Genomic DNA, 13,656 nt, shown 5'->3' with positions numbered 1-13,656 from the left:
TCCCAGTAAAAGTGCACCTGTCCCTGGGTGAGAGGGAGTGGGTGCCAGTCCTGGCTGAGCCTGGCGTTTAGTTGGACGGAGAGAGGAGGCAGCACCTGCCACCAACCGTCCCAGCTACCCCCGCCCAGCCCGCCAATAGAGGAGGGAAGCCTTGAAGTGCCAGGTCTTTGAATCGCCGTCTCCATGGCAACGTGTGGGCACAAAGGGCCGGGCCTGAGCAGGCTGCAGGCGGCTGTGCAAGGCTGGGAGGAGGAAGGGAATCTTTTATTTGTGGGGACAGGGCGTAGGGGAGCTGGGCTGCACCCATGCCTGTGGCCAGACCGAGGTGTTGAGGCCTCTGCCCTCTGCCCCATAGCCAGGGCCCCTGAGCCAGCACCTGCCCGGCACCCCCGAGCAACGTGGTCAGTCTGGGAGGATGGAGCGTGGGCAAATCGAGGGCAAGGCTGGAGAGAGTCCAGCACACATCCAGCCTGAGAAGCAACCCCAGAGGCCCCCAGGGGTGAGGGAGCCTCCTCCTTCCCCTGCACCCCAGTCTGTAGGGCACACTTGCTAGGACAGGTGCATGCCAGGTGCTAGGGCAGGTGCAGGCAGTGAGGAAATGTGGCCGAACTCAGGTGCTACCAAAGGTCCTCTCAGAAGAGGAGACCAGAAAGAGCCAGGCATGTGCAGAAAGAACCATCAGTGCGAAGGCCCTGAGGCAAGACAGACCTGCGGGAATCTAAGGGTAGGCAGGAAGCCAGGAGCCTGAGGGGGCAGACCGGCCCCCTGCAGCCTCTCCCCCCACCCACCTGGCCATGGGCGCCAGGCCTCTGACGCTGGCTGGGGCCACCAGGCATACGTCCTGCCTGCTTCCGGTGCCGCCACTGTCCACTCCTGGCTTCCAGCCACCAGCCCCGTCTCTCCCGAGCTCCTCCCCTCAGTGCTGACACCCTGTTCCTTGAGCCCCCAAATGCAGGGAACTGCACCCAGGGTGCACGAGGGGGACTCTGACCCCAGAGACCTGGAAGCAGTGCAGAAACCACCATTGTGAAGCAGAGATTTTATTTCCCTTTTTAAAATATCTGAGCCAGATTGAAGAGAGAGAGAGACGGGCGTGAGTGTCAGAGCCCTGCGGTTACTTCCCCCAGACCCATCCCACAACAGCCCGTCGTGCCTCCCAGCAGCACGCCCTTTCCTTGTAAATGTTGAGATTGGGTCAATATTTTATGAAACTGGGAGAACCGAACTGGAAATTCAAACCCAGCATGTTCAACGAGTCACCCGCATGTCCTCTGAGGCAAGGGAGGGATGCTGGAGTGCCCACGACCGCAGTCCTCAGATGTTAACGAGCAGTCAAACCGCGGGCTGAGGGGGCTTGTGGGAAATGCCGCGTTCCCTCCACCCGAGACCTGGGCGGGCCTGCCTGGGAAGCTGTAAGCCCTCTGTCCCCAGGAGCCTGGGGCCTGTCCCGAGACCCACACTGTGCGTCTGCGTTTTCGTCCCCTGCACGTTCCCACAGCTCCTGGCGCCCCGTGCTCAAGCCTCAGGGCAATTTAGGGTAGTTGGTGCTGTTTCCTCCCATTGCATCTTAAGACAACACCCCGTCACAGCCACCTCTGCCCCGAGCCAGGCTGTCTCTCTCCTGGTGGGGTCTGGCTCAGTTTTGTCTCCCTCAAGTTCAACTTTGGGTTCTGAGCCCAGAGACAGGAGAGTGAGGGCTCCAGGGAACCAGGTAGGACTGAGGGTGAAGGGAGGGGATAAGGGCTGGACCAGCACAGAGCCACACACAGTGGGAGGAAGGGGGCCCGGGGGGAGCAGGTGGCCGGCTCAGAGCTCATTCTCCCCAGGGGAACCATGTCTGGAACAGCCCCGGACCCCCCATTCCAAAGATGACCCTCCAGCTCAGGGAGCCCGGATGAGTTTGTTCCTCAAACCACCACCCCCTCCAAGACCACGTTGTCAGGGGCAACAAATGGCATGTTCTGCTGCGGCCACTGCCCACCGCTGTGGGGCTCCAGCCCAGACAAGCCCCAGCTCCTCCTGATGCTCAGAAAAAGGGCTGGGGGCTGCCACCTGCTCCCCCCATCCCCATCGACCCTCTCCGACCCCACTGGGGATGTCCTCTCCCCAGACGTGTCTCACGCTCCCATTTCATCCACATCAGCTCCCCTGCAGAGATGAGGGGCAGCAAAGTGAAGTTTGGGCGGGGGGAGACGGAGCTCAGGCCAGGCCACCCAGGGCCTGCCACACCCCCGCCGGCCTTTGTGTGGCCAGACTCTCCCCGGACACAGCCTCAGGCCCCCACATGCTTCTTTTTCTCCCTCAGAGGCTGGGAGTAGTGGCCCCTGTCCTACACCTTGATGAGAAAGGGCACAAGGCTGCTGGAGACCCCAGTGCCCCCTTGGCAGCCTGAATCAGTGGGTGCCATGGAGCAGGGCACAGCGGGAGCCACTCCCGGGGACACTGGAGGTGAAGACATCGAGGAAACCCAGTCACAGGATGGGAGATCCCAGGCTGGCACTGGTGGTATAGGGGGATACATAGCCGGATGGGGCAATGGCAGGGTTACCCCTGCCAGAGAGCTGGGCCAGGTAGGAGGCCTCTGCTCTGAATGGGAAGGAGCTAGGGGCTGTGGCCTGGGGAAGTGGCTCTATTCAATGTTTTTTAAAAATATTTATTTATTTATTTATTTATTTATTTTTGGCTACGTTGGGTCTTCGTTGCTGTGCGTGGGTTTTTCTCTGGTTGCGTCGAGTGGGGGCTACTCTTCATTGCGGTGCATTGAAGTGGCTTCTCTTGTTGTGGAGCATGGGCTCTAGGCGTGTGGGCTTCAGTAGTTGCAGCACGTGGGCTCAGTAGTTGTGGCTTGAGGGCTCTAGAATGCAGGCTTAGTAGTTGTGGTGTGCGGGCTTTGTTGCTCCGTGGCATGTGGGATCTTCCCGGACCAGGGCTTGAACCCATGTCCCCTGTACTGGCAGGCAGATTCTTAACCACTGTACCACCAGGGAAGTCCCTCAATTTTTTTTTTAACTTTTTATTTTATATTGGAGTATAGACAATTAACAACGCTGTGACAATCCATTCAATATTTTGTAAGGGGGAAGTTGCTCCCATTGATCATCAAACCCTTTCGTTACAAAATGCCCCATCCTCAAAGACAATGTGCTTTGGGAGGAGAAACGTGAGACAGGTTCAAGTCTGTTCTCAGTGGAGTGGGCCTAAGACACCCACCCTGCCAGCCCTCAGCCCCTGGGGCTGCTCCTTGAAAACGGTGCCCAGAATTGGGCCGCCCCCTGGCTGACACGGGGTCTGCGGTCACCAGGCCCAGGGCTCCAGGCTGAGCCCCCATGAGGGGCAGCTCAAGGCTCATTCGCTGGTTCAGGCTGTCACTCACTCAGCACCCGAGCTGGTACCCTGGGCAGGTGTCTGTCCCGACACTCTGAAGAGGGAGACGAGCTTTGGAGTCTGGGCCCGTTCCCAGCGGGAGCTTGTAGGTCTCACCAGCTTCTCGCCCGGCCAAGGCCACGGCCGCACACCCGGCTCTGCACATAGGGCACGTCAGACCTAGCCCATCTTCCTGGTGCCTCTGTGTCAGGTAGGAGGCTGTGACTTTCAGTGTGGGCTCTGGAGGCTGGACAAAGGGCACCGTGGGGCTGCGGGCACTGGGGGGCTGCAGGCCCCAGAGGGTGAGGGTGTGGAACCGTGTGGGGCAGTGGGCAGGGCTGGGGCAGGAGATGGTGTGGGGTTTGGAGAGGCTGCAGGCCTAGGGGTGATGGGGTGGGTTGGGGAGACAGCCCCCCAGAGTCCAGACCAGAGTGTCCTGGTTGGGGGCACTCTCCTCCTTGGCACAGTGACCTCCAGGGAGCATGCCCTCCACCTCCATCTGCCCCTCCAGATGGGCATCCTGGTTGGCTGGCCCTGGGCCCTTGGGGGCCACCGGGTGTCTCTGTCTCTGGGGCTCACTGTGGGCCAGCGTGACTACTCTGCGGTAGATGCCACCCAGCCTGCTCCTTGCCGGCTTCCTCTGGAGGTGGAGGGCCTGAAGAGGGGCTGCTGTGGGGACCCAATCATCCCCAGGCGAGCCGGCCACACATACCTGGAAGACTGTGGGGAGAAACTCTGGGCTGCAGTGGGGGCGAGGTGGGGTAGACAGTGGTGATACACCCACAGTGAGCCTTTGGCTTCAAAGAACAGAAAACGCACTGCAAACTGGGCTGGATTGTGAAGGGAACTCATGGGCTTGTGTAACTGAGAAGATTTGCAGCAATGTAAGCTTCAGGTGCCGCTTGATCAAGGCTCACTCTGCTCCTAGAGGTTCCCTCGGCCATGCTGCCCTGTGTGCCTGCTTACCTTCCTGGAAGCCCACAGTGCACTTCTCACCTCAGCTGTCCAGCAGCCACCCTCGGCTCCACCCTCATTGCCCCATTTCCATGCCCAGGGCAGGCCACAGCCTGGTCCAGATCAGCCTCTGTGGCAGGTACAAGTCTGTGCTGACAACCTGAGCCAGCCAGGCCCCAGTCTTCACAGTGGGAATGGGCCAGGCCCAGCCAGGTCACAGCTGCCGGGGGTGGGGTGGGATTCTTGCCAGTGTGGCTGTGGAGGGGTGGGGGTGGAGGGTAGCCCGGACTGGTTCTGAGTGCATGGAACAGCCGTGGGAGGTTTCTCAGGCATGGCTGGGGGCAGGAGGGCAGTTAGGAGCTTCTGTCCAAGATGGGGCCAAGCAAGTGGGCTGGGGAAGGAGGGAGAGGGAGACAGAAGTTGGGGTGAGTGAAGAAGAATGGGGGGGTGATGTCCTAGGGCCAGTGGTGCCATGTGGTGGCTGGGGGGTTGGGGTCGGGGCTTGTTTGAGGAGGGTCAGTTGTGTGGAGCCTACAGTGGGAGCCTGGGCCCATGGGTGGGTCCTGGGAGTGGCTGGGCTGGTGGGAGGACCATTGTGGACTGTAGTTACAGCCAAGACACCAATGCATTCACCTGAGAAAGAAGGTGGACAGTGAAGGGAGGGTCCCAGGCCAGAGGCCGGATCTAGCAGCGGGAGGAGGAGGGCTTGATGGCAAATTCAGAACACCACCCATGGGGCCGAGGGTGTTGATACCACCAAACCTGAGCTTATGGGAAGGAACTGTGGAGGTTCTGGAACCAGCAGCCATGAAGGGGTGAGCTCCCTGTCACTGGAGGACACAAAGAGACTGACCACCCACTGAGGCAACAAGGCTCTGCAGCCTTCAAGATGCTGGGTCCAGGGAGCCTCACATTGCTGCAGGGTACAGCCACCCCTGTCGGGACCCCCACTGGGAGAAGTTGGCCCCTGAGGATGCTTGGCCAGACCCTGGAGGCCCAGTCTCGCTCCCTGGAGGTGCTCCCTAGCTGTGGCCTCAGCAGCTGGGTGCACGTGGGGTCTCTGAGCTGCTGAGAGGTGGGTTTTTCAGGATGCGTGGTGCAGAGGCAACACAAACGTGCTTTATGGCCCCTGGGCTGCCGCCTGGAATGTTCTGGAGCCTCACCCGGTCCTTGGGGGCCCAGAGGTACAGGAGGCAAACCCTGTGCTGGGCTCTGAGATGGGCCAGGACAGTTTCTGGGGGTGACCCGTGCGTGGGGGCTGGTGAGAGCAGTGGGGGAGAGCTCTGTGCTGGGGGCAGGCGGCAGGATAGAGGCCTGAAGGAGAGGTGGCCTGGGGTGGGGGAGGGGTGAGGCCTGATCTCCCTCTGCAGATGAGGGTCAGGGTCTGGGTGTCCTAGAGGTGGGATAAGGCCCCTTGTGGGGGCGGGGTGCTCTATAGAGGGGGCTCCATGGCCCTCTGCTGCCCTCTGCTGGCCAGCTCTGTCACTGCGGGCCTAGCCCCTCAGCTCCCCAACACCCCCAAGGGCATGGACCCCAAGAGACCAGGCCAGGCGGTGCCAGGGGCAGGCACGGGGTTGACTTGCTGAGGTCTGAGGGGGCTGGGAGCCTGTGCCGACCCCTGTGCCCAGCGTCATCTGGGGCAGGAGGTCCTGGGGGACTCCATGGGACAGCCTGGGGTCCGCCACCACTGTCCCACAGTGGCTCGAGAGGAAAGGGCTCAGAAAGGCTGGGCTGCCACCCAAGGTCTCAGGACAGCAGGGGCCAGCTTGACAGGTGCCCTGCCACCAGGAGGAGGACCGGAAGCCCCACCCCAAGCACCTGGCACTGTGGCTCCCCACCTGGGCCCTTGGTGGGAGATCTAAGGAGAGGCTAAGGGCAGGGGATCCACCCCTTCTGCCCCCAACATCACCCTGAACGTGGCAGAGTGAGCCTTGTGGGACAGGAAGTTCCAGAAGGGAGGGTGGGTGTGCACACATGAACACATGCGTGGGGTGGGGCCAGTGTGCCTTGGGTACAGGTGCACGTGTGCACACGTGTCACACCTGCAAAGAAGAGATTGGAGAGAGACACGCCTGAATTTCAGCCCTGGCTTCCAGCCCTGGGTTTGGGGTCTCAGACAGTGCTGTTCTGTCTGTTGACCTTCCATGTGTTTATCAAGATGTCTACAGAAAGCACAGGCTAGCTCTATAATCAGAAAGGAAACCAGCTTTTTCAAAACATCAGGCAGTGTTCAAAGCACATGAAGTTCTCTGAGAGGCTAAGGGTTAGGTCAGGTGGTCCAGAGAGAGGCTCCAGGAACCTGGCAGGGCAGCTAAGGCAGAAGTGGGGCTGCACTGGGACTCGGGGGACCCACAGGGCTCTGTTTTAGTATCGTTTATGTGTGTGTGTGTTTGTGTGTGGGGGGGTTGCATTTCTTTCTATTTTTTATTTATTTATTTATTTATGTATTTTTGGCTGCGTTGGGTCTTCATTGCTGCACGCAGGCTTTTCTCTGGTTGCGGCAAGCAGGGGCTACTTACTCTTTGTTGCAGTGCATGGGCTTCTCATTGCGGTGGCTTCTCTTGTTGTGGAGCACAGGCTCTAGGCTCGCGGGCTCTAGAGCACAGGCTCAGTAGCTGTGGCACATGGGCTTAGTTGCTCCGCGGCATGTGGGATCTTCCCGGACTGGGGCTCAAACCCGTGTCCCCTGCATCGGCAGGCAGAGTTTAACCACTGTGCCACCAGGGAAGCCCTGTGTGCTGCATTTCTCACCAGCCACCCTGCACCTCTGGGCCCTGTGCTCACCAGGCCCGCCTGGCTGATGTCCTTTATGGCCTGGAGGTGGGGCCTTCCCACTGTGCCCCACAGTCTGCTCTGCCCCAGGGCGCCCAACCTAGTCCTTCCAGACCCACCCCTGGCCCTCAGGGAACTTGCTGGGGCTCGCCTGGGGTGGGCACCCTCGTTCCCCAGGCTCAGTCCCCAGAGAAGGCATGTAACCCCCAATGCCCACGGCCTCCTGCTTCCCCTTCAGCCTCAGCAGGCAGCAGCATCTGAGTGGACAGAGGACACAGCTCTTCTCCCCCTTGGCCCCCTGCCCCGCACCACATTCCCCCACACGTGTGTTTAAACATTAATCAGAGGAGGGGGAGGCCCGTCTGCGCTGCTCTCTGCAATACGGGGTCTAACGTGGACTGCCAGGGGGCCGGGTGGTCCGTGCCTTGCCTCTCCAGGAGGACGGCAGGATGCACAAAGCAGCGTGCTCTGCTGAGGGGCAGGCCAAGGTCAGCATGCTCTGCTGAGGGGCAGGGAGGCCAAGGTCAGCATCGCTGAGCACCTGGAGGTACAGCTCGTACCAACTTCAAAGTGTGGCCGGAGCAAGGAAGGAAAATCAATGCTGGGTTGAGGGACTATTTGCAGCTGCAGGGATGGGGGTGGGGGCGGAGTGGGGACAGGGTTGGGGGTAGGGCTGGGGGTGCCGGCTCCACCCCGGCTCCACAGGCCCCTGCGCCTTTCCACTTCCCATGGGAACCCAGGGAAGGGGCGGCCAGGTGAACAGCACTCCGGGAGCCCGTCCACCTGGGCCCTGGATATCCCCTGGGGGTGGTCGGGCTCTTGGCCCAGCTGGAGCAGAACTGCTGACCACGCACTGGGGCGGATCTGGAGAGAAGCCGAGGGCCTTGAACAGCGATCCAGAGACGCCCTAGGCCAGCTCCAGCCACACCAGCTGAACCAATCTCCAAAAAGTCCCGGCAAGCCTGGACTGGGTGAAGGACACTGGTGAGGGGTCAGCCTGGGGGCTTCGTCTCCATCTCTGACCGGCCCTGATTATTACACGTTACAAAGTAAGCTGTAAGGTTATTTTACGACGTTATAACTTTTGAAAAAGAATGATGGCAACTCTTTATAAAAGAGCAGTTGATACAAAAACATTACTGTAAAAGACAAGAGTCACTGAGTCCTGGCCTCCTCGACTCACCTGTTCTTGTCCCACTCCCACCCCCTTCTGCAGCCTTTGTGGGCACGCAGCCTCACCTGTGCAGGCCTTCCTCACCCCCGTGTACTAGGGACATGTGTCACTGTGGCCAACACACAGAAGACACTCATTTATCATCATGTGGATGCCCCAAGGTGCTCCCAGCCCTTCAACCCCTGTGGTGACATTTAAGGATGTCCCAAACCTTCTTTATCAGGGGGCTCTGTGAGAAATCTCAGCCCAAGACCTCATCCAGGACCCAGTGTGCCAGGCCGGCCCTGCCCCTGCCGCCAAGCAACCCCCAGCAAGACCTTGGGCCGAAATGCCTCCATGCAGCCCAAGGAGATGGCTCTGCAGGAGGCCTGAAGTCCCCGAGAGGTGCTGGGGCAGCAGGAGGAACTGGGGCCCTCAGTCATGCTTTGTGAAGCCCCCATCTGTCCCCGACCCCTACCGAAGGGAACCCATCTTGGGGACCCCGGTGCAAGTTCTGATGTAGCTACTATTGGGGGAGGGGCAGGGCAGGGAACCCCTGACCTCCCCCCATGCTGAGACCCCCAGGAGAGGCTATGGTTTGGCACTAATTCGGGAGCTGGGACTGATGGGAGCTGGTGGCGAGGGCTCATCCCAGTACTGCTGAAGGCAGACAAAGGGGCGTGGGGGCACCCGTGGTGAAGGGTCAGAAGTCAGAAGCAAAGGCTACAAGCCGACCCCAGCAGCCCCGCAGGCTGGAGGATGCTCAGGGTGCGTCCAGCTGGTAGAGGAGGACTGCAAGCCTCCGCATCTCGGGCCAAGTCTCACTGTGACCCCCTGAAGCCCCCAGCTCTCCCTTACCAGTCCAGGGTCCTCCTTGTTCCAACTCAGCTGTCACCTCTTCCAGGAAGCCAACCAGTCATTGCGTGGGTGCCCAGGAAGCATGGCCAGTGCTGAGGCCGTTGCTGGTGGCCGGGTTGGCACACGTAGCCAGGCCAAGCCCTGGGGACTCTGGACAAGCTCACCCCTGCATACCAGGGCCTCCCACCTTGGGAGAGAGACCACCAGGGACAGGGAGCTGTGCAAGTCCCACGTGTGCGAGGCACCTGGCAGGGCCAGGACCATTTCCACCTGTGTCCAAAGGCATGAAAGGCCGGTCGTGTAACCCTGCCTTGAGCCAGCTCCTCACGAACATCCAGGACTTCAGCCAGAGTCCCTGCTTTGCCTTTTCTTTCTATGGCTATTATTTACACACTTAAAAAATATTTTTTTTAATTACAGAAGTCACACCTGCTTGTTGGGATTAAAAAGCTCAAAGTAGACAGGTGTGTAAAGGAACGAGTGACTGTGTCTATCCCACTGCACTCCCCCAGGAGGCCCTGCTGGGCCCATAGCACGCGCAGAGACCACAGGCATCACCCTACATCATGCCCCATGGCCTTAGGGAGAAGCCAGGTGGATGCCCCAAAGGAGCCACATGGGGCAGCTGGCTCCTGCTCCCCGGGGAGGTTTCCACCTGGGCTGGGGTGCCACCATCACCAGGCTGGAGCAGAGAGGGTATGGCTGGCCCAGTGTCACCAAGAGTCCTGGCTTCTAGTTGACTGCAGAGGACCATGGGTGGCATGTCTCTCACATCCCACCCAGACTCACAGGGTGTGTGTGGGTCACCCAGGGAGGGCTGCGGGCAGGAGGACCAAAGTCACAGCTTCCCAGGATGGCCTTGCTTCTGAGACTTGGCCCAGGACCCGTTGGCCATCCTCAATGTCCAGGGCCCTGGTGACCTGCTGCCGCCCCCCGAGGGAACAACCATCATGCAGGAAACTCTGTGTGAGGGGACTGCCATGTCTGTGTCCCCAGGACAGATGCCAGCAGGGTATCCGCTTCCACATGGGATCCTTGCCTGCAACCTGCTCATTGTCAAGTCCTGCGGTCCCCTGGGGCCCCCTTCCAGCCTGTGGGAGACCTGGTCTCCTGAGGCTTCCCCGCACCTCTCAGGTGCCCCGCGCAGCTGGCGAGAGCAGAGCTCTGGTTTGTCAGGAGTTTGGTGGGTGCCAGGGCTTGTGCTAAACGCCTTCGGTGCCCATTGATTGTTGGCAGTAACCCCTGGGGGGGATTACTGTTTCTCTCATCTCCCCATGGAGGAGGTCCCAAACTCTCTCTGGCCCAGAGCCACAGTCTGTGGCCTCCCTCTGCAGTCCCTGCACTCCAGGTGTGGGTGTGCCTAGGACACAACCTGAACTGGGTTGCCGTGGGCTGCTGTTCCTGTTGTTGTGTCATTCCGGCCTTCACATGACATGTGCCTGCTCCGTCCCGTTAAAGGCGTCTGGAGCCCCCAGCCAACTGCCCTCTTCGTGGGCAGGATTCCACTCCACTAACCTCAGATGCACAGGCTTATTTAGCCTCGACTCTGCTGTCATGCCCTCCCTTCTGTCACCAAGGGCTGCGGGTCCCTTGGGCTTGGCCCCTTTTCAAGGCCTGAGCCCAGGCTGGGGTCCCCACATTCCTGCCTCCTTGGCCTGCAGGTCCCCAGCCCGGTGCCGGCCACGTGCGTCACCAGGGGTCGTGTGCTCCGCAGACCTAGTGCACGCCTGACAACCAGAAAAGGTGGAAGAAGGCTCTAGGGACAGTGACCCAGGCTTCCAATCCTGTAGTGGGCCCTGGGCAGGTTGTTCCTTCCCTCTGGGCCTCAGTTTCTGCTGCATAAACCGGGTCAGCAATCATAGCTCCCGAGGGGGAAGGTTGTGACAGCCATGCTTGTCAGCACACAGAGGACACTTTGATTTTACAGAGAAAGAATTGGGGGGGAAATCTGAATGCCTTTCCTCACATGTATTGAAAGTCACCAGACAAAGCGGCCTGTGTGGTGAAGAGTGATGGCATCCACGTAAACACAGCAGCGTGTTCTGAGATCGAGCAGACAACCTTAATGTCAGGGAATGCAATCATATTTTACTAGCTCTGAAAAACAATGACTAAAATCACAGAGTTAAACAGAGCTCGGGCAGAGTCTATGAACACTGGCAGGGAGTGGATAAGGGGATGATGTGCCCATGAGGGAATTTACGCTCCGGGGGGGCAAATACTGGCCTGTGTTTGGTGCAGGCTGATAACAGGAAGACAATCCCCAAATTAAACAAATGTGAATGAATTCCTCTGTGTGCAGACAGAGCAAATATATCAGTGAAAATGGGTATAGAGCAAGCAGCAAACTGTAATAAATTAGAATGTGTTCTGACAGGGAGCCACGATTCGGGCAGACAAATATTTCAGGAAATACGGGTAAGAGGCCCATGGCAAAATAACAACTTTGACAGAGTTCCAATGTCATGCTCACCAATGAGGTGAAAACAAACATTTTACTGGGTATCCGTAGGAGACGAGGTGCAGGGGGAACTCAGAGGGTGTGCTCTCTGGGAAGAACCGGGCCACACGACTGTGGCAAAAGTGGGTCAGTGACTGTTCTGAGATGGGTCAGTCCACTGAGTGGGACAGACCCGTCCACTAGGGTCTGCCGCTCAGCTGCTTCCTCCTCGGAGCCCTTGCTGACTCGCCCTCATCCAGGTGTGACCAGCAGGTGACTGCCACATGGCAAAGACCCCAGAGGTCTGGCCTTCTCAGATCTGTCTCAGTCTCCTGAGCTGAAGGACAGGAATCCAGTGCTGATGTGAGGCAAGGAACCCAGTGTGACCTCCCACACAGGAGGCAGAGCTGAACATGCCCCTGGGGACTGTCCCTGGCTGGGGTGCGGTACCAGGCTGGGCCCAGCACTGACCACGACTGTGCTGCTTGGTCTGTGAGATTTGCCTGGACCTTGCCTTGACCTTGTCAGCTGTGTTTTGGCTTAGACTCTACCCTCTATTCCCTGAGTCAGAGCAGGGCTGGAGATGTCGGAGGACAGGTGCGTGGGAAGGTCAGCCCATGAGCTGACCTGGCATTTCACATGCACCATCATTTTGCCAAAAGTGTGTGTGACGTGGATGATTACCAGCATTCTTCACTATCAGTGCAGTGAGCCGTGGCACAGCTGGGGCTGCTGTGGTACCCCCCACCCTGGCCCCTTATATGAGTGCATTAGAGGGAGATCACTGGCAGGGGCAGATGAGATCAACAAGATTATCCTGAAGATGGGCCAAGCGCAGTACTGGCTGCTGGTGGGAAGGGTTGGGGTTAGGGTCAGCTCCAGCGCTGTGTGTCAGCTGGGACTAAGTACCAACACCGATAGGTGTGTGTGTCACCAGGTGCCCACAGAACTGCACTTTGTCCTGACACATGATGCTGAGGGCTGGGAACCTGGGTCCGATCCTGGTAACCAGGTACGGGCGCTCTTGGGGGAACACAACCCAGGCCAGCTTTGTGTGCCCAGCAGAGGAGAGACATGGCACCAGTGGGGTGTCTGCCTGTAAAGCAGGAGCCAGGGTGCTAGGCAAGGGCTGGGTGTGGTCCAGGGCGACTCAGGATTCAGGGCGGGGCCTGGAGGACGTCTCCAACCCCGTCACCAGCCTAGAGCTTGGCATCAAACTTCCCACATCAAATGTGTTCCTTCCTTTCTTCATTCAATAAAGACACATCAAGAGGCAGTTGGGGAGGGACACAGCAGGTGGCTGGGAGTCAAGTGCAAGAAGAGGGAGCTGTGGTCAAGCTGGTGCCCAGCTGGGAATGTGCCCACCAAGCCGACCCTGAGGAGGAGGAGGAGGGTGGGGGCTGGGGTGCAAGGGGAGGGACAGGTGCCCCAGAGCAGCGAGCAGTGTGCAAATGACCTGGAGCTCAGAGGAGGGGCCAGCAGATTGACTAGCACGGTGAGAGGTAAGGTGGGTGTAGGCAGGGCCTGGCCACTGAGGGCCCGATGAGCCAGGCTGAACCAGCAGCCTTGTCCAGATGGCAGCGGGGAGTCCCTGAAGGGTTTTCAGGAGGAGGGAAGTTTATCCATGACAGGAAAATGGGAGAGTCTGGTGGCCATGGCCAGCTGTCAAGGCTGGCCTACTCTTGGGGAGCTAAGTTTCTGAGCTGCTGGAGGGACCCCCAAGTTCCTGTCCCTGGGCCTTGACTCACCTGCCCCGTGTCTCTCCCTTTTTCTCTTCAACTCCAATAGGGGGCAGGGGGGCAAGAGGCCCATGACAATGTCAAGAAGCCTCCCTCAATATAGGGCGTGGTGATGGTATCCCCCAGGAGACATGAGCAAGGTCTGGGGGAGGGGTGCTACTGCCATCTGGCAGGTAGAAGCCTGGGATGCTGATAAACATCCTTCAATGCACAATTATTCAGTCCCAAGTGCCAAACAGGTCAGGGTGTCCAATGCACCAAGATACATGGAGCACCCAGAGAACCAGGTGAAACAGGTGGGCAAAGTATGGCGTGAGGCTGCCACACACAGTCAGACCCAGCACCCATCGGTGTGCAGGAACATCCTGAGGAGATGC

The sequence above is a fragment of the Monodon monoceros genome, unplaced genomic scaffold (assembly GCF_005190385.1).
Source record: "Monodon monoceros isolate NGI ecotype Baffin Bay Population unplaced genomic scaffold, NGI_Narwhal_1 Super_Scaffold_1, whole genome shotgun sequence".
Taxonomy (NCBI): domain Eukaryota; kingdom Metazoa; phylum Chordata; class Mammalia; order Artiodactyla; family Monodontidae; genus Monodon; species Monodon monoceros.
This window is presented reverse-complemented; position numbering follows the sequence as displayed.